The sequence below is a fragment of the Mandrillus leucophaeus genome, unplaced genomic scaffold (assembly GCF_000951045.1).
Source record: "Mandrillus leucophaeus isolate KB7577 unplaced genomic scaffold, Mleu.le_1.0 Scaffold949, whole genome shotgun sequence".
Classification (NCBI taxonomy): domain Eukaryota; kingdom Metazoa; phylum Chordata; class Mammalia; order Primates; family Cercopithecidae; genus Mandrillus; species Mandrillus leucophaeus.
The window spans coordinates 1,364,799-1,385,161 of NW_012110352.1; positions in this window are offsets into that span (position 1 = coordinate 1,364,799).

The following is a 20,363-nucleotide window of genomic DNA, read 5'->3' on the forward strand; positions in this document are numbered from 1 at the left end:
ATGAGCCTTTCATCCAGAGAATGCCTGATAAGTGTTTATGCTCTGCCTCCCTAAAGTGAAAGTGGATGACTAACTTTGTTGTTAGTACCTCGAGGCCCTGTGCAGGTGGCTATGATTGTAGGCTGAAAAATGTCTAAGATAAAGACAGACCCATCCTCATCCAAGCAAAACTTCTGTAATCTGAGATAAAATAAAGAACGATGGGAAAAAGAATAAATCCCCTACAAAGGGACCTAGCCATAAATCAATATAGATTTGGCTGTAAAACAGAGTTTCTCAAAGAAGAGGTTAATGGGTTGAGTACTGAAGCAACTGGGTGCAGATAGGAGCAATAGGCATAGGGAGAAGGGGCACAAACAGGCAGTTGTTTATCCAGTTGAAACTTGCAGTACCTCAGTAGGGACAGATTTCTCCATGGAGATCAATATCTCTTTACAGGAGGAAGTAAGAAGCCATTTCTAGTTAGCTGGATAGAAATGTTGGTAGTCTGGGTACCCCATTTGTGGGTTCCGTCTTTATAGGAGGAAGTAAGAAGGCAGTTGGCTACCACAGAATGATAGTCAACTGGCTTCTCACTTCCTCATTATAGGCCTTATTATCCTATGGTAGCCAATTGGCTATCATTCCTTGAGCACTTCCACTGCCCGACCCTAAGCCCTTGTATCCTGATCTGAAGAAGGGGAACTAAGCGTGAGGTCAAGGTCTTTCTGTCCCCAGTGGGGCCCAGAGGTCATATGCCTCTGCAAGGGTACAATGTGGCATGGGGTAAAGGTAGGAGATGAGATATTTTGTGGCTTGTTTGGATACCAGTGCTTAAATAACTGTCCTATCAGATTATGTTGAGGGGCAAGTGCTCCAGTGAATTGGCTGAATTTGGCAATGTAGTGAAATGGGGAAGGGGATTAACTGTAACCATCTGGGTGTGGTCACTTAGACTCCCATTATGCACCACTGCTGTTATTCTTACTGCTTGAGGTATAATTGTTATTGCTGTTTTACATGCATTTACTGTGAGTACTCATAGAGTCTAAGAAGGGGGATTCTCCCACTTGTGAAAAAGAGCATCTTACAATATGATGATAGTGAAAAGACTACACGAAAACCACCAACTAGACTTCCAGTTCTCTCTTGCATTACACTACAGAAATAATATAGAATTCCAGGAGATGAGAAAGTAATCAAGGCCTTGATGAAGGACTTAAAGACAGTAGTAGTGTTGAAAGCTTTTATTTCTCGACAATGGCCCTGAGTGTCTAGTGAAACAGGTGAATGAGAGGTGGGGGCTTATTGCCAACTGAATTTAGCCATTGTCCCTGTAGCTTCCACAAAATTACTATGCTATATCTGCAGAGAGAACCTAGATTTTCTTGATGTTTGCCATCAATGAGCATGCAGACGTATGGAATAAGTTTTTTTCCCTTCTTGGATAACTTGATTCCAATATATTGATGATATTGTGCTGGTAAGCCCCAGTAGCGAACAAGTGGTAATGGCTGTTTGCTGACTTGCATGAAAGCCAAGGGGTGGTTCATTACTCCTAATAAAATATAGATACCAACCACCCAAGTCAAATTATTGACAGCCATGTGGGCTAAGGCTCAAATACCAATCTCTAAGATATAAAACGGAAGGTTACTTGCATTTTGACTCACCACTACCTAAAAAGAAGCCCAGAAGTTAATTTGACTGTTTGGATATTCGAGACAATATGTGCCTCATCCAGACAGTTTATTGCACCTTATATATGTGTTGAGCAGAAAATCTAGCAAATTTCACTGGTTATGGTAATAACAGGTAGGATAGGGAGTGACATGGGCCTGTAAAACCCCAGGGGTCCCTTGGAACTACAAGTATCTGCTACTGATGACTATCCTGTGTTGAGCTTCTACCAAAGAGAGACTGCTTCCACCTGTATGTGCCCGTCAAGTTCCCTGACTAGGCCATCCATCACACTCCATTTGGGAAATAACTAACTGTCCTTCTATTGGGAAGTTATGGAGAATGAGAACCTTATTCTGGAATGCCAGGTAACATTTTGCCCAGACACCTCCATCTTGGGTTTGTTCATTGAGATGCTTACAGCAAAGTCAGACAGGCATAACAGTCTTCTTTTATTAAATGGAAATATTATATTTAAGAGAGAGGCAAATCTGGTCCCACAACTGTGTCTTCCTTACACAAACAGGTTACATACCTTTAGAGGATTTTGAACCTCCCCTTGCTCATTCACAAGGGAAGCCTTTTGCTATCTGGTGATCACACTTCCAAATCCCCAAGGATGATTGACCTTGGATTACTGATGACTCAGCTGAAGTAAAAGCTAATAGTGTCACTGGGTATTGGCAGTAATTAAACCCCAAGGACAACCCCGGAAGACCTCCTACAGTGAGGGCCAGTCAGCACAATGGGCTGACTTGAATACTGCCATCCTTGTCCTATATAACACTCATAGAGAAATGGCATATTGTATTTTCACTGACACTTGGGTTAGTGTCAGTGAAAACAGCTCATCTGTCTCTTTGAATTCATGGAGAATGACTACTGATATATAAAAGGCATCCCTCTATTGGACCAGGAACTCTGGAAAGCCATTTCTGCAGCCAGACAGAACATTTATGTAATGTGAATGCCAAAGGAAAGCATCCATACTCAGAAAAGCCTAAATCAAACAATGTGGCCAATTGCACGTGCATAGCAATGCTATCTGTATTCATCATAGGACTGGGCAAGTGACCATTCCACCATAATCCAATGGGCTTAAAAGAATTCCATCTGTGTCATCTATCAGTAGGTGACACAACTTTGAGCCTTGACCATGCCTGACGATCTACTTCCGTTCTCTGCTGCCATCTTGTGGCTACTTCTGGTATCTAACAGCCATTGAAATCTATTCCAGTTGGAAGAGCCTGCTACCGAACTGAAATTGATTGGACATTTTATAGGAATTGATACAGATGATGCAAAATTTTGCAGACATTTTGCAGTGGTCTGCAAAATAAAATGTGTTGGAAACCTTAAAAAAAGAAATCTATTCCAACTATGAAGTTGCCATTCCTGTGTGAGTTGCAGATTCTGGGAATACCACGGTAATACTTGAGTCTGAGTTCTACTATGTTCTTGCCACTTACAGTCTTCCAATGCACAGTGTTCAAGGTTAAGGAGACCCAACAATGTACTGATGGGGATGTCATTCGCCGTGCACCCCATGCCCCTTTTCTTGCTCAGGCTGCTGGCATCATCAAGAGGTGGAGTAAATTTTCAAAACCTTGACTGTAAAGTATTTCTAGGCAATCCATGTTGCCAGAATTGTGGACTACACATCATAGTCAGACTGTATGGTTATTATCTAAGGCTTCTCCCTGTAAGAAATATTTATCTTTCAATGGTTGTGTGAATGTCAGGAGAGAAGGGGTCAGAGAACAAGGAGACCAGGCTTCTAGATCAGTGATTCTACACTGACAATCTCCAACCATTCCTCTTTTTTTCACCTTAGACAACAAAGTGAGATAGACTCCAACCTATTGTTCCTGCTATCACCTAGCTTCTGTCATTGGGCATGGGATGTCACAGATCACAAGGATAATGATCCGTTGGTAGAATTTCTGAAGCTTGGATTTACCTCTGCAGTGGCTCACTCAAGCAGCAATAGATAATACTAGATAATTGAATAGACAATAATAGATCACTGAAATTCCTACCATTGTACCATAGCCCACATAACTCCTGGCATATCCGGGTGGGTCTGGGAGCAAGTGGGAAATGGATGGGTGAGTAGACAAGGTACTGACTACTGGATTAGGACCAACAGATTGTGTGGCCATGGAGGGAGAGCAACAACCTCATCACCTGGGGGAAAGTAACAACCTCATTATATGGGGTCTTTAGACCTTGGAAAGTACGGAAATGGGGGAGCAATCAATGTTCTATGTCCCCTGGATTCAGTACTACTGCTTGGCAAATATCTCCAAGGTCCATCTGAGTCAAGTGGTAGCTGCAGCTGACTGACTCACATTGAGGTCCATCTTTCTCATCCACATGCTAAAAAGCTGAAAATCTTCCATAGGCACGGCTGTCAAACTTGGATCCCTTCATGCATGTACAAATACTCTGACCAGTGCAATCTTGTTTGTGTGTGACTGGTACTAATCCACATGATTCTCGTGATGCACCAGTGGCCTATGCCATGTATGGCTATCAAAACTGTGTCTACTCAATGATGTCACCCATGTGATTTTACCAAACCAATACAAAACCAAGTGTGAGAAGCCTCTTTGGGTAATATACTTGTATGTATTAGAGAGGAGGCCACAGAACCTTTCCATTGGGGGTAGTGGTGACATTTTAGCTCATGTATGGCTCCCAGTAATCACCGAAGGTGATGCCACCCATTTTATCCCTTGTTGGAACACTGGGTAAAGAGGGCTGTCCTAGCTAGGGGGTATTTTGACTCCTGGTTCTATACCCCTGGCATCAGTGTCCATGCCCCAGAGACAATGGTCAGGAACAAATCATTAGCTTTAGCAACCATAGCCAATGAGATGGCACAAACTCTAAAACATCAGCTAATCAGTCTAAACTTTTTTTTGTATAGCTTTTAATGAATAATAGACTGGCCTTAGACTACACTCAGGCTCACCAGGGAGTAGTATGTATGTTCATCAACATCTCCTTTGTGTTTGTCTTCATTCTATTATTCAGGTAAAGCAGCTCAGCTAATGTATCAGTTTAGGTGCAACAATTTGAGCAGCTAGGGCACTTTCCTCCAGGATCTGAACTAAAAACTGATATTTGATGCTGTGGCCCCCAAATCTAGAGTATATGAATCTGAGAACCAAGGGGTAAAAAATCAGACTGGCTCTTATATAAAGGAGTCTGATTCCATTTTTGAATACTTGAATGCTGAGAGCTTTTAAACCTCAACCCCCCTTCTTCCCCTCCACCCCATATATCTGGGAAAACTGATACAAAGTCCTAGGTAATTTCTCCTTGGGCACTAGTAGGAGGTTCAAACCATGCAAGTCCATACTTGTGCAATTGGAACCCTCATCCTGACCCCTCTCCCTAACCACAACAAAAACCTGAAGTCAGTCTTCTTTTTCCACTTTCTCAAGCCATTTTCAGATCATCTTGGGAAGTCTGTCCTTCTCTCCTCTGAAAGCATTAATTATGTAAGTAGTAAGTCATACCTACTTGCTTTGTGTAAGATGTTATCAGTCTTGAATTAAATTTTAGGTGGGGGTTGTAGGGAGAATTCTTACCCAGCATAATGCCTACATGGTGTAGGTAAATTTCTACCCTGCCTTAAACTCTGCTTATCTTTAAGAAACAGAATGCCTGAGGTCAGAAGTTTGCTTTTGTGACCAAATGGGCTAAGACGGTGGGATCCAAGATGGAAGCTCAACCTCTGAAGAACCTCTAGGTTCATTATAGTCTAAATTCCATACTAAATAACACACCAACACCATGACAGTTGACAGTCTTCATGACAACAACGGGAAGGAACCATAGAAGGACAAAACAGAAGGTGGTACTCTGGTTTTCAGAAGTTCTTTGCCCATTACCAGAAAATACATGAATAGATATGAATATTCCTCCCCTTGCTTTTTTTTTTTTTTTTTTTTGAGATGGAGTCTTGCTCTGTTGCCCAGGCTGGAGTGCAGTGGCGTGATCTCAGCTCACTGCAAGCTCCGCCTCCCGGGTTCACACCATTCTCCTGCCTCAACCTCCCGAGTAGCTGGGAATACAGGCGCCCACCACCACACCCGGCTAATTTTTGGTGTTTTTTTAGTAGAGGCGGGGTTTCACCATGTTAGCCGGGATGGTCTTCATCTCCTGACCTCATGATCCACCCGCCTCAGCCTCCCAAAGTGCTGGGATTACAGGCGTAAGCCACCTCTCCTGGCCCTCCCCTTGCTTTTAATGCCCAATCCATTCATTAAAGATATCCTATGTCTGTGTTTTCTCAGCTCTCATGAGTGAACTGAGAAGTTGGTTTGTGAGCCACACTCCTGCTTCTCAATTTCATGGCCATCGAACAAGACTGCACTGCTCAAGGCTCACTTTTGGTTTTGTGTATTGGCTTCACAACACTGAATAGGAAAAGATCCAGTTTTGGGGGGAACCAGCTTTACCAGTAACAAGTTGGCTCACACAATCACAAAGGCAAAGTCCTGTGATAGGCTTTCTATAAGATGGAGAATGAAAGATCCCACTAGCATGGGTCCCAGAGAAGCCAGTAGTGTGGCACAGTCCAAGTTTGAAAGCTCAAAACCAGGGAAGCTGACGGTGAAGATTTTAATCTGAGGCTGAAGGGCTGAAAGCCTCTAGGAGGCTGCTGGTGCAAGCCCCAAAGTCCAAAGGCTGAAGAACCTGAAGTCTGATATCCAAAGGCAGGAGAGGGTAAAGGGCATCCTGCTCTAGAAGAGAGAGAGAGCATGAAAAAGAAAACCAAACAAGCTGAATATCTCCCTTCCTCTGGATGCCTAACCCCAGATTAGATAGTGCCCATCCACATTGAGAGCATGTCTTCCTCTCTCAGTTTACTGACTCACAAGTTAATCTTTTCTGGAAACACCCTCACAGACACACCCAGAAACAATGCTTCACCAATCATCTAGATATCTCTCAATCTAGTCAAGTTGACATCTAAAATTAACTGTTACAGGGGTCCATCCTTTCTTTGTAGAGAGGCTACAACAGCTCTTCTCACCATCATTCTCCATAGCACATTTGCAGAATGTGTACTTCCTATCCCTGAAACTTTAAGGTCTGCCATATTAGATGCCCTGTATCCCAAGAGGGAGTGCTTCCAGTAAGAGACACAGGTTGGTTTCTATTAAACTTGAGGCTACAACTACTGCCTGGTCACCTCAGTTTCCTCATGGCAATGGATCAGCAGGCAAAGAAAGGAGTTTATACACCAACAGGGAAAATCAACCATGATTATCACTGTTGGGGTTCAGAAACTGATACCCCAAAATATGGCACTTTGACATGCTGAACTGAAAAAGCATCTAGATCTCTCTGACCATCCTCCACCCTACTGCCTCTCAATCTCTGTCTCTCCCAAAGCACAGATGGAGTTCTCTGAAGTTTCTTTTTCTGCCTGAAGTGTGGACCTACCAAGGAGAACAATGTAACCACACCTGAACAAACCATTTCACATGGTAATATCTGCCAGACTCATTCAAATTCCCAAGAGAACTATTTACAAGTTAATCTTTGTTCCATGATCTATTCATTCTCCCTTTTAATCATTTATTGCCCCTCAACAGAATTTCTCTTCTTCCCCCTCCTATAACCGGTTCTGCCACCATAACCTGTTTTGCCAGAATCCAAGCCCCCATTCTTTCTGTAACTTCATGATGGTATATAAGCTTCTACGCCCCACTGGGGCATGGGGCAATTACTCTGTGATTCTTCTTGTGTATGTGTTAATGAATGTGTGTGCTTTTTCTCCAATTAATCTGCATTAGAGGGCACAGAGGTAAATTTTCTTTTGACCCCTGCACCATGCAGAGATAAAGGTTGTTGCTGCATCATGGGGATAGGGAGGAATATGTCTGAAACCCAGAGGATTCATCTGGCATTCTGTTTACGGAAAAACCAAACTCTGTAAAATATTTTAAATAGGTTTATTTTGAGACAATATGAGTGACTGTGGTTCAGGGAAAACACTAACACAAAAAGCCTTGAGTAAGTGGTCCTGAGGAAGCCAGGTTACAGTTTGTTTGTTTATTTTTTATTTTTATTTTTGCTGATAGTAAATAGAATGCCATACAGTTTGGTTTTATACATTCCAGGGAGGCAGGAATTACAGGCAAAAACATAAATCAATACATGGAAGGTAGACATTGGTTCGACAAGATATCTTGAAGCACAGGGTTGAGGGAGAGTGGAGCTTACAGATTATAGGTGAATTTGGAGATTATTTAATTTCCAGTTGGTTAAAGGAGTAAGGCTCTGTCTAAAACTTGAGGTCAGAAGAAAGAAATGTTAAAGTTAAGATAAGAATACTATATCAGAGCCAATCACAATATACTGGGTCAAAATGACCTGTTTAGCAAGATTGATTGCCTGCAGGCATGACTTAACCCTTGCCTGGCATAGTCCTAGGTTTTGTTTATAATTTGGTATCTTATTGCCACAAGGTTCTGTTTCGTCAGTCTTATTCTCTCTATTTTAACATTCTGCAGGTTGATTGCTGTCTAGACTACAAAAGGGGAGGGGTATCATGAGGCATGTTTGACCTCCCTTCTTGTCATGGTAGGGAATTCAGTTTTTAAGGTTTCCCTGGGTTCCCACTGGCCAAGAGGGAGTCTGTTCAGTTGATGGGGTGGGTTTAGAATTTTATTTCTAGTTTACAATTCTTTTGGTGCTTCTGTGGTCACTGGCAATGGTAAATGGAATCAGTATAAAATAGTTGTTGATTCCTTCATAATTTTAAGATCATTTACACTTGACGTATTAACTAAATGGGGCTAAATATGACAAAGTGTCTTTTACTGTTGTCTCAGAAATCATTCTAGGAGGCTTGTCCTTTTACTCTTTGTCATGGTTAATCCTGGTCCTTTAAAAACAGTATCTCTCTATCCTTATTCACTCTTTGGAGGCTGCAGGTGGATTTAGCAACATTCATTCTTTGATCACCTTCCAGTTCCTGTTTTTTTTTTGAGACGGAGTCTCGCTCTGTCACCCAGGCTGGAGTGCAATGGTGTGATCTCTGCCTCCCAGGTTCAAGCAATTCTCCTGTCTCAGTCTCCCGAGTAGCTGGGATTACAGTGGCATGCCGCCACGCCTGGCTATTTTCCTGTTTTTAACACTTCTTCAACTCCGTTCTGACTGCATCCATTTAAACTTTATGTATTCTTTTCTAAGTAGATTTAATAATGTTAAAATATCCAAATTCTCTCTCTTTATCATCACTAATACATTATCTATACACTGATTTATTTTTTATGTTTTTATGACAGTGTCCCTACTGGCACAAGGTGTCTCCAGGTGGAAACTGGGAAACAAATTAAGGTCACATGCCCCAGGAGGCCCAGCATATCAGAACACTATAGTTTGCTGGCAATGCTAGAATTAAAAGGACCACACTTGTGTGAGCTCAGTGGGCGGCGGCAGGGGTGGGAAGCCCAGCACCCGAAGGTCTCAAGGAGAGCTGAGGACCTTGCTCACTCATTGGACACAGAGCATCTCCATCGTCACTTCTCAGCAAATGAGTTTACAGCTTGTAAGAACGGAAGTTGCCATTTACTGACCCATCCAGGCTCTGACCCTGTGGCTGACCTTGTCCGTGGCCATTTTAGTGGCTGCCTTGGTGGGTCCCACTTTGCCCCGCGTTCCTGTACCGGGGCCTTCACAGCCACTGTCACAGACAGCTGTCTCCTGTTTGGCCGCCTTCTCTGCCACCCCCACCACTTTGCAGCAGGCCCGACTGCCAGCTGACTCCCTCTCCTCAGCGGCAGTGAACTGGGTGGCCGCCATCTTTGCTACCTTTGTTGCTGAAGCCCCATTTGCTGCTCTAGTTGAGGTCCTGACTGGTGAGTCTCTCCTGCCATGTCTGCCTCTGAGAAGCGAGACCTGGCTCAACATAGCCAGAGTGGAGTTTGTGACGGGGAAGCCCTGGACCCTGGATTCATTGGGAGTGCCTTGGTGCCTGAAGAATGGGTGGCTGAAGTCGAGGCAGAGGTGGCCGCTGAGGATTTCCAGGAGGCAGTAGATGCCGTTTTGGAGGAGGAGGAAGATGAGGCCTGGGACCCCATTGATAACTGGTTTTTTCAGCTTGTAGAAGAGGAGGAGGAGCTGGGAGAGGAGGAGGAGCTAGGAGAGGAGGAGGATGAGGTGGAAGAAGAATTTGAGGAGGAAACGGAGGAGGAGGAATTTGAGGAGGAGGAGGGTGAAGAAGAGAAGGAAGAAGAAGGAGAGGAGGAGGACTATGAAGAAGAGGAACAGGATGAAGACAAAGAGGAGGACGGGGAGGAGGCTGAGGATGAGGACAAGGAGGAGAAGGAAAAGGACAGCAAAGAGGATGCAGAAATTGCTTGTGGCGCCTGTGAGTTCCCATGATGATGTTTTAGTCCCTATTCCAGGATCTGGTCCATTTCTTTCTATATTGTATTTATTATTACTATAAAGACCATATCCTGGTCTGGCCCCATGCAGACTGCGTGTTGTTTCCAGGAACATGAGGACCCGGGAGAGACACTTGCGCCAGGGGAGTGGGAGGATCCAGGAGTGGGAGGATCTAGGAGCAGGAGGACCCGGGAGCAGGAGGACCTGGGAACAGGAGCATCCTGGGGTGGGAGCACCCGGGAGTGGGAGGATCCAGAAGTGGGAGCGGAGGTCTAGAATGGCGTGTATCCGGCAGAAGGAGCCTTGCCCCGGGATCCAGAGGAAGCTGCAGGGGTCGCCTCATTCCTGCAGGCAGAGGAAGTAGAGGGGAGGTGGAGGTCTGGGGGAATGAGGTGCTGGCTGATGCCTCCAAGTCCTGGGAGACTGGGGTCTGTGCAGCGTAGGGGGCTGAGACCTGAGAGTGGCAGCAAAGTCTTGGGGGACCCTTGCAACTTCTGTTGGCAAAGCTGGCTTAGTTGCTCAGAGCCTACCTGCCGTTGTTCAGCAGCGGGTCAATGCTGTCAGGAAACTTCAGGCAGCATATGCACAACTAGAAGCTCAAGTCTATAAAGGTCTTTACAGTCTTGAAAAAGAAAATGTGCTTCCTTTTACCAACCTCTGTTTGATAAAATATCTGAGATTATCAGTGTAACGTATGAGCCCATAGAAAGTGAATGTCAGTGGGAAGTAGGTGGTCAGGAAGGGAGGACCTTGGGAGGAAATGGAAAGAGCATGAAAACAAAGGGCAAATAGATGGCATACCTCACTTTAGGTTGACAGCTTTTAAAAATGTAAGGATTTTTGGTAGGATGATCCCAGAAAATGATGAACTTGTACTAGAGCACTTGAAAGACATGAAAATAAATCTTTCGGGGGTTGAGAAACCAGTGAGCTTCACCACAGAAGTTAAATTAAAGAAATATTTTTCAGTGAAGTTCTGACAAAAACATACCAAATATTATCAGACCTAGATGATTCCGATCTCTTCTCCCAAGGGCTAGGAATAATCAGCAGCACAGGTTATGAGATCTGTTGGAAAGAGGAGAAAAATATTATGGTGAAAAATATCAAGAAGCAAAAATGTGAGAGTCATGGAAGTGTTGTACTTACCAGTAGGAACATTCTCAGCTATTCTTTTTCCCCTACATATTTCTATTCCCCAGGTTCTGCTGAGCATAGAGTATGGGATACGGCTACTGAGTATAAACTGGAGTACTTTTTTGGAGAAAGTCTCCCAATGTCTGTATTATTCTTCTCTAAAGAAGCAACTGAATATAAGTATGAAAATTCTGATGAAGAGGCTCAAGAAGCTGGAGGCAAGAAGGAGAGAGAAGAGGATGAAAATGAAGAACTGGAAGAAGGACTAGAAAAGGATCCGGACTCAGCAGAGGACAGCACCTTCAAAAAATCCAGGTATTCATGTATAGTCTTGAGTATTAACTAACCACTTCTGACGTACACCTTTTACTAGCAGCGTTATGTTTTTAATTTTTCTCTGTAAGCTAAGTAAGCAAAATATTGGTAAAATTTTAAAAAGTTTAATGCTAATAATGTATTTTCATATTGGATAAATAGAAGGCAATATGTTCGGAAATGTATTTCATTCATAGCTACAAGTCCTTTATCTTGTAGCTCTAAGATTGCTACAGATGGGAAATCTATTAGACCCAGTAGTGGAGATCGATATTTGTTTACAGAAAGGTCACGAGAAGAAGGAGCAGCAAAGTGGCTGGGCCATGCACTAGTTTGACCTTAATCGCTCGACCACAGAAATGTAGTCTCTTGTACTGATAATGTCTTTGAGAAGGTTGACTACTGTATTTACAAAGTAGTAAAAAGTTAAGGATTTCAAGTGAGACCACACTTTGTGGTTACTACATAAATATTAGTTCTGTTTATATCTTTTTATTTCATATGACATTCAAAAGAACAGAAATTAGTTATCATTTATCACTGAATTGGTAATTAAGTCTTAGCATATATTTTCTTTATTGCCTTTCACTCTCTTTCTGAATTTTCTTATCTGTGGATGTCTGATAACAGCCTCATTCTCATATGGAAACTGAGGGTCTGGAATATATATGGTTTGTGTAAAGAGAACAGACTTTTAAGGTGGAAAGATTTATATGGAATTCATAAAGTGACCTCTCAAGAAAGGAACAAGCATTGCTAGTTGTGGACAAGAGGGCAGTAAGGTTAATATGATCTGATCATTGAAACCATTGAATGTATGAGCATCCTAACATCCAAGGGTCTGTGTTACAAGAGGAAAATGTTTTATTTTCTCCTTATTGAGACAACAGATGTACACACGGTTGACTCATAGATTTAGAACGTTATTAGTGCATGTTAATGTTGTACAAATGTTAATTGTTTCTTATTTCATCTTATAGCTTGGAGGCGGAGAAAGAAATAGATGGAGAAATAAGAAATTAATTTCCTCTTCATGGATGTTCTAGTTTTCAGTAGCTCAAACAACTGGTTTTGTTAAAGTTCATTACACAAAAATGATGTCAACTGATATCTGATTTTACTCTTACATTTTATGTATATGTTTGACAGCATTTGTTCATGTTAAAAAATAAAAGCTTGTTTGAAATGAGTACTTTGCAGATTATTTTTTACAAAAATAATACTGACTGAAATTTATCTTTGTATCTTTTTGTTTTGGTTTAGCATATTATCATTAAGATAAGTCTTTCAACTATTTGGGAAGCCTTTTAAAAATTCTGTTATTGCAGCCCAAAATAAAATACAAAGCTATAAACAATTTGTGTAATGACAGAGGTAGAGGTCTAGTCTCTACTGACTTTTATTGAAAGAATCAGATGAATGACCCAGCCTGTCTGGAGACCACATGGTACTAGTGGGCTGCTATTGAGTGGCAGCATCAGCTGGAAAGTTGTTAGAAATGCAAATTCTCAGACCCTACTCCAGACCTACTGAATCAGAGATTCTGAAGGTAGACCGGCAATCAGGGTTTTACAAGTCTTCCATGTCTTCAGGTGCTCCCAAACACACTGAAGTTTGAGAGCCACTGGTTTAGAGCAATGGAGGAAAACAAACTTCACCTACAGTAGGACCAGCCTTAATTCTCTAACTTGGTATGGTTGCAGGTAAACTGAACAGCACAGTAAAGTATGGACTGGGAAAGAGACTAAAATTCTCAGGGGCCTGAGACACAAAGAGTGCCTGGAGGAATGTGTTTGTTTCCTAGGGCTACCATAATGAATTACCACAAACAGAGTGGCTTAAAACAACAGAAATTTGTTGCCTCAGTTCTGTAGTTTAGAAGTTTGAAGTCAAGGTGATAGCAGGGTTAGTTCCTTCTGGAGGCTGTGATGGAGAATCTATTCCATGCCTCTCTTCTAGCTTCTGCCATCAATTTTTAGTATCTTTTGGCTTGCAAATACGTGACTCTAATCTCTTCTTCCGTCTTCACAGACACTGTGTTTTCACCTGTGTCTCTGTCTTTGTGTATCTTCTTTTTAAGGGCACCAGTCATGGATTAATGGCCCACCTAATCCAGTATGACCTCATCTTAAATTGATTACATCTGCAAATATGATATTTTCAAATAAGGTCACATTCACAGGTTCTTGGGATTAGGACTTCAACATGTCTCTTTGAAGGACCCAATTCAATTTAAAACAAGAAGCAAAGATTGGGTGGTGGCACTGAAAAGTGGGTAAGAGGAAAAAAAAAACCAGTTCCAGAAGGATATAAGCATTATCCCATGCATATGAAGTCTAAAAACATGTAAAACATTCACTGTAATGACTGTGGTTATGTACATTTACAGTAAAAGGCATACATGTCAGTGATGCATACACATGTAACATGCAGATATGTATATATGAGAATGATAAGCACCTTAAGAGTGATTAGATCTTGTGGAGAAAAAGGGACAGTTTAATTGGGGAGAGGTACAAGGTGGACTTCACCTCTATTTGTAATATGTTTCTGAAGTTGGGTGGTGGGTTCACAGATGTAGTATTCCTGTACCTTTGTGTAGGTCTGAACGATTTCTCAACAACAGCAACAACAACAACAAAAACACTTAAAAGAGGAAACGGGCCTATTATCTGGAACCTGTTTAAGGAAAAAAATGAAGTTTGTGTTGACCAGAGTAGAGTGTCAGAGAAGGGGAGGGTCAGGGGTTTTAAGGTAGAAGGCCTTGTTTCTACATTTAATTAAGACTGCCTGGATGCTTGCTAATTGGCATCAATATCTTTATATACTATGGCAGCATATCTCATATTCTGGTGTATATTAACATTACTTATATATGTGTGTCTATTCCCCTCCACTCCTTAGAGGGTGGACATCTGAATGTTTGGGACTTTAAAAGATTTTATTTATCTATTTCTCCTAAAATACATAGCACTGTGTTTTCTTTTTAGTGGGTGTCTAAAAAGAGTCTGTTAAAAAAAAGTCAACATAATGCATCCACAATCCATTTGTGTCACTACTGTTGACATTTAACAATGTATTATCACGTAGTAACACACAATGTTTCCTATGGCTATAACCAAAAAAGGCACAAGGCCTTTTGTCACCATTGTTTAAAATGAATGGGCAGTCCAGGTCAGAATTATCCATGCCGTGTCATTTGAAGGGCCTTAAGTTGGCTCTGATTGGTCCATGGCATGTTGGTGAACTATCTTTCTGTCTTTCTATCTCTCTATCTATCTACAAAATACCCTGTGCTCTAAAAATTTTATTGGGTGCTGTGGATTGAGTATGTCCCCTCCAAAACCAGATGTTGCCAATATAACGGTATTAAGAGATGGAGCCTTTATAATGTGATTAGACCATGAGGGCTCCTCCTTCATGAATGGGAGTAGGTGCCCTTATAAGGGGCTTGATATACAGAGTTGGTTTTATCTTGCCCTTCTGTCTTCTGCCATGTGAAGACATAGCAAGAAAGCCCTCACTAGGTTCTGGCATCTTGGTCTTGAACTTTGCAGCCTCCAGAACTGTGAAAAAATAAATTTTTGTTTTTTATAAATTACCCAGTCTCAGTTTTTCTGTTATGGCAGTGCAAAATGGACTGACATGGGAATTTACTCCGTTAGACAAAAGGCATATACACAGCTCTCTTAGATAAGCTCATTTGGCTTTGGGCATCTCCTGAGACTGCTTAGGGACAACACCCATAATCCTCTTAGATGGAATATTGTTTTTTTGAGGTGCTTCTCCACTTCTTTTTAGGCCCTGATAATGGATTTTATAATTGCATCACTGGCTTCATCTTTATACCATATTTTCCTGGAAAGATTCTGGATTTGATCTTTGCTTAGATGCCCTTTCTTAAGTTTAGCATTATTTTCCATCTGGAGACACTGGGGATTTTGAAAGCAGCAAATTATATCTCCATTTTGTTTAAGCTCAGGTCTGTCCCTTAACTTTCTCTTCTCACATTTTACTATAAACAGCACCCCCCTTTCCCCCCAAAAAAATCCAGGAAGCACCATCAACATTCTTTTTGGAAATATCCTTTGGTATATTCACAATCCAAATTGTGAATATGTTTTCTACTCTCCACATCATTGCACTAAATAACAAGGGATCCCTTTCCTCCAGTTCCTAATAAATTTTTCTTTACTTTCCCTTAAGCTCTCACAGGCAATCTTCATAAAGATGGTTAGGTTTCTGATAATGGTGTGTTCCAGCATCTTAGACTTTCATTAATACTCCTTCCAAATTCCTTCCAGCTTCAGCCCTCTGCTGGTTTTAAAGTCATTTCACATGTTAGGTTTTGTGCAGCACCCTACTCTTGGCACCAAACATCTCTTTTAATTATTATTATTATTATTATTATTATTTTGCCAAATAACAAGCCCTGAAATGGAATGGCTTAAAACTACAAATAATTAATGTCTCACAGTTTCTGTAGGTCAGTAGATTGGTTTAGTTTTTCCTCCTGTTCCAGCCATGTAGGGCATGCCTGCTTCCCCTTCTCCTTCTGCCATGATTATAAGTTTCCTCAGGCCTCCCTAGTCATGTTTCATGTATGACTTTGGAACCGTGGGCCAATTAAACCTCTTTTCTTTATCAACTTAAAAAATAGATAAATAAAATAATAAATAAATAAAGAGTGGTTTAGATGGATAATACCACCTTTGGGTATCTCATGAGGTTATAGTCCAGAAGTCAGTTGTGACTAAAGTCATTTGAAGGTTTGACTATATCCAGAAGGTTTGCTTCTAATCACATGGCTATGGATGGGATACCTTGATACATCATTGGCTATTGATAGTAAGTATCAGTTATTTACCACATAGTTCTCTCTGTTGGGCTGCTTGAGTGTCCTCATGACAAGTATTTTAGCTTGTTTGTGCTGCTAACAAAACACCTGAGACCAGGTAGTTTATAAACAATGGGAATTTATTTCTTATAGTTTTGGAGGCTGGGAAGTTCAAGATTAAGGTGTTGGGAGGTTTGGTGTCTGGTGAATGCCTCTTCCTAATAGATGGTGCTGTTTAGATGTTCTTACATGACATAAGGGACAGAAATGGCAAAAGGGAACGAGCATTGTGCCCTCATACAACAGAAGAGTAGAAGAGTAAAAGGGATCTAAGCTAGTTCCCTCCAGCCCTTTTATAGGACACTTACTAATCCATTTATGAAAGTGGAGCCTTCATTACTTAATCACTTCCCCAAAGGCCCCACTTCTCACTATCACCACAATGAGGATTAATTTTCAACATGAATTTTGAAGGGGACACATTCAAACCATATCAACCTGACATCTGGTTTCTGTAAAAGTGAGCAATTCAAGAAAGAGTAAGATGGAAGCCACAATGTCTTTTATGTCCTAGTGTTAATATCACACCTCATCACATCCCCAATATCTTACTATTGGTCACATAGGTCAGCTCTATGAAAGAGGACACTACACTCGGACATAACCTGCAGGAGGCAGGGATCATTGGGGTGACCTTGGAGGCTGGCTATCCCAGTGCCTATGCCAACCAGTTGTTAAATATAGTACCGCTCTTTGAGACCTAGAATATAGGAAGCTTGTAATGGGCTTTACACTTTAGAGGCTTCATGCCTTCCCTCTTCCAGTCTAGCCTTTCTGCAAGTGGCCAAGAGTTCAGTGTATGGGGTCAAGGGGATGTACACACTCAGAGCCCATGCCTCCCAACCCCAAATATTCTCCAGTTACCTGGAGCCCTGAATTTGCTGCCCAATTGGCTCCAAGATCTCAGCCTCAAGAGGCCTTCAGGCTCCACTTCACTGGGTCTGTGCTCCTGAGGGTTAAGTGCACTGTTAATGTATACTCTCAGCACTAAGTGGTGATCAAGAAGCAGTAGCCGTATGCAAGGAGCAGGGGACAAGTGGGCTTCAGTATCCATATATATGAATATTGAAGCCTTTTGAGGTAAGGAATGGAGCTCAGAGTATGCAATGAAGTGCTAAGAAATGACAGATGCTAAGGCCTGTGATGTATAACAGAGACCTGGGGTGGTGACTCTGCTATACCCACATCACCAAAACAGAACTTCGAAGAGTCCAAGTGTCGTGGACAGATCCTAAACTGACTCCCAATAATCTTAACCTTCCAACATTCACAATCTTGTATAATTCTCTCCCCTTGAATTGTATTTGGCAGGATCTGTGACTTCATTCTAACCAACAGAAAATATATGGCAAAGGTGATGGGATGTCACTCTTGTTATTATGTTGTGAGATTTTACATACGCGCGCACACACACACACACACACACACCCCTCCTTCATCTGGTAATTTGTTATGCAGCAACAGAAAACCAATACACCAGGCCCAGAATTAGGTGGTTTTTGTTTGTTTGTTTTTTGCTGGAGGGGAGCCATGGATATCGCAGATACCCAGATGTGTAGTCTTGAACCTCATCCAACCATTCAGAAGCCAGCTTCTGAATTTTTGTGGGTTTTATTTCCCATTATATGGCATACATGCATCCTACCAAGATATCTAGGGTAGTTGCCACATCCCGTGCATCAGGTCTGATCAGCATAATATTATCAATGTAATGGGAGAGCATGATGTCTTGAGGAATGGAGAAGAGATCAAGCTCCCTGAGAACTAGATTATGACATAGGACTAGAGCGTTAATATATTCCTTCATACTGTCCCTGTAAGATTCCTATTATAACTGCTTCAGCTCTACACCTTATTACAGTAACTTTAGCCAACTTGTCTTGTTCATTAAGTATTGCCACTTTGTCTCTTTCACCCTGGGATCACAATATCCCTATTGGATTCAGAAAGACCAATTCAATGCCAGTAATTCTGACTGCCATTTCCACCGTAAGGAGATTATCTATCACAGGGTACTTGCTAGAGAAAATCAATACATTCCTCAACAGCTTATATGAAGCTTCTGTGTGGTGAATTTTTTTCTCTCTCTGATAGTAAAGGTCATATTAAGCAGTAATGTACTAGAGAGTAATGAGGGAATTCCATTACTATCGTATGTTACAACATATTAGAAGAAAGCAATAAAAGGCATAGTACTAGAGAATTAGTATAAATAAAGGACGAATAAAGGTGTCAATGAAGTCCAAAGAAAGAGGTAAGGAAATTTGCAATTGAGGATGTCTTTGAGAAGAATGATTCAAGTAGAGGCACCAGCTGATGACAAGGCCTCTGGGTAGGAGCTGGCCTGGCACATTTGAGGAATGACAAAGAGGCCATATTGACTGGAGCTGAGTGAGCAAGGAGGATAGTAGTGGGAAAAAGAAGTCAGAGAGGTGATGAGGAGGCCAGAATCGTACAGGGCCTGACAGGGCCATTGTAATAATTCTATCTTTTACTTTGAGGAAAGAAATTCAAAACCATTGTGCGGCTTTCAGTAAAGAAGTGACACAACAATAGTAGCAAACACACTTGCAGACTCTATGTCAGACTCTATTGAAAACTTTAGAGATATTAAAGCATTTAATCTTCACAACATCCCTCTAGCAAGTAGGTGCCATTGCCATCCCCATTATTTAAATGAGTAAATTGAGACAAGAGAAGTTAGAAAAGTTGTCCAATGATATGCATCTAGTATATGGAAGTGCCAGGCTGCAAAGCCAGACAGTCTAGACCCAATGCCCATTCACTTAGCTGTTGCAGAGAGCTGCTTCTTCTGATAGGTCTTAGGTTTTAAAAGGCTCACTTTGACTTCTGCAATTAAATAGAATGTTCAGGCATACTATTTATCAGCTAAGTTTGTTGCCACCAGTATGCCACCAGTGCTGCAAAGAATCAGTCTGTCATGTCAAGCACCAGATGAAGTCTGTGGCTTGGGTTTAAGGTCTGTATACTGTTTGCAAAATGCCCACCTTTAGTCAGCAACAATGAGAGACTAAGAAGTTCCTAGGGCCTGTCCTTTCACAGAAACACCATTAAAATGAACAAAAATGGCCAGAATCAACATTATCAGAACTCTGGAATATAGTTAGAGGATTATGGTAACCAAGCGAATGTTGAATACGGAAAAAGGAGACAAACATGGTAAGAGAGCTTTTTGGCATTTTAATAGCTTTCCTCCACTCCCCTTCCTGGTGTGATGTCAGTCTTGAAGATGACAACCTGTATTCCCTGTATGGACACTGGGTTTCAAAAAGAGCAGAGCATAACTTGTTTCCAAGGAATTGTGTTTATATATTTTGACCTGTCTGGGGGTTCCTTGAAGGATTGAAACAAGGCACTTGCCTTTGTTTTGCCTAACTTGGAACTCTCTCATGGCACCAAAATGTAAGCAGGAGGTGTTCTTTAAAAATATCGGTGGGGGCGGAGGGGGGGAAAGAACAAGCCACTGGCTCCTGGGGCAAAGATTACTGTTTGAGTAAATAATAAACACACTGAAATCCTGTGAGGAAAAGCTGGGGCTGCAGTTATGATACTCTGGGGAATAAGGGCTTTGAAAAGCTCCCACATGTAATGGAGAACCTAGAAAGCCATGTACATGCCTGGGGCAGGATGCATGTTGAGACATATCTTGAGAAGGCCCTCAGCTGTCACCTCTGTCTGACTTTAGGCTGAGGGCAAGCAGATGGGAAGGCTAGGGCAGAGTTGTAAATGGATTAACTGTCAAGAGAGTCCCCCAATACTGAGCCAATCTGTAAAGACCAGAGGGTACATTTTTTCTACTTTTTTTTAGTGGACTCCAGTCATTTGAGGACATGTCTGTCAAGCCACCAGCTGACCACAGGCTAAAGGAACAGAAACTTCTGAGACCTCACATGACAAAGCCTTTTAAAAATTACTT